The sequence below is a fragment of the Etheostoma spectabile genome, unplaced genomic scaffold, assembly GCF_008692095.1.
Source record: "Etheostoma spectabile isolate EspeVRDwgs_2016 unplaced genomic scaffold, UIUC_Espe_1.0 scaffold00019359, whole genome shotgun sequence".
Taxonomy (NCBI): domain Eukaryota; kingdom Metazoa; phylum Chordata; class Actinopteri; order Perciformes; family Percidae; genus Etheostoma; species Etheostoma spectabile.
This window is the reverse complement of record NW_022604847.1, coordinates 11,438-12,373: the sequence shown is the minus strand read 5'-3', so window position 1 is coordinate 12,373 and position 936 is coordinate 11,438. Positions and strand designations below refer to the sequence as shown.

At 34.7% G+C, this 936-nt stretch overlaps 1 non-coding gene across 1 annotated transcript; it reads right to left on the bottom strand.

Moving 5' to 3' along the window:
• Window positions 1–428: 428 nt before the first annotated feature.
• Window positions 429–500, bottom strand: trnae-uuc (transfer RNA glutamic acid (anticodon UUC)). The gene has a single exon. It is a non-coding gene; the product is annotated as a tRNA-Glu (tRNA).
• Window positions 501–936: the final 436 nt, after the last annotated feature.

The following is a 936-nucleotide window of genomic DNA, read 5'->3' as shown; positions in this document are numbered from 1 at the left end:
TAGATAATCCCTTTCTTGTTTGTCTCTACAACTTTCAATAAGTTATTTACACTGCTGAAAAGCATGTCACATTTTTAAATTACCTTCACTGCTAAAAGCTAAAACCATAATAAATAAAATGTAAAATATCTCTATAAAATGACATAATTTAATTTTATAGAGATATTTTATTTTTCCATTTCATTTCTATGCTTCTATAACATGAACTAACAATTTAGGTCTATTTAAGTCTGTCTTATTCAACTACAGTAGCACTACTACTGTTGTTTTACAGCAGACTACCGCTAATTCAAAAAATACAGTAAATCACTGTAAATTAAATGGTAATACCCATAATGCAATGTTTATTACAGTAATGAACTGGCAAAGAAAATTATGGTGTTTTACTGGGCATTTTGTGGTAAGTAACTGTAGAAATTACAGAGAGATTCCCATACCGGGAGTTGAACCCGGACCACCTGGGTGAAAACCAGGAATCCTAACCGCTAGACCATATGGGACTGACTTTGTATTAATAACAGGGATTTCATGAATCAATTAATGGTCTGGCTGTAAACAGACCTTCTCTTGAACCTGAATGAAGAAGCTTCTTAAGTAAGTTTTATCTTGAAGCTTTTGAGTGTTCTTTAGGTTTTTATCTGCTTTAACTATTACCGGACAGCGGGGCACGGAGCAGAGCAGAGCGGCCGTTAGGGAGGAATCCTCCTCCGTGTTCAGCTCCATTTGAACTGGCAGTAAAAACTTAACATTGGAACTTTATGATGAACAGAAATGTGACAGGTTGATTTCTGTTAATAACAAACACAACTATAGTCAATAGAAAAGAAAATATATATATGAAAAGCCGTCTTGGTTCATCTTTCCACTGTTCCTACAATCACCACTCTGGTCTGGCTGGAAACTAAAGGATCTAAACTAAAAAGACGTTCCTCTTTA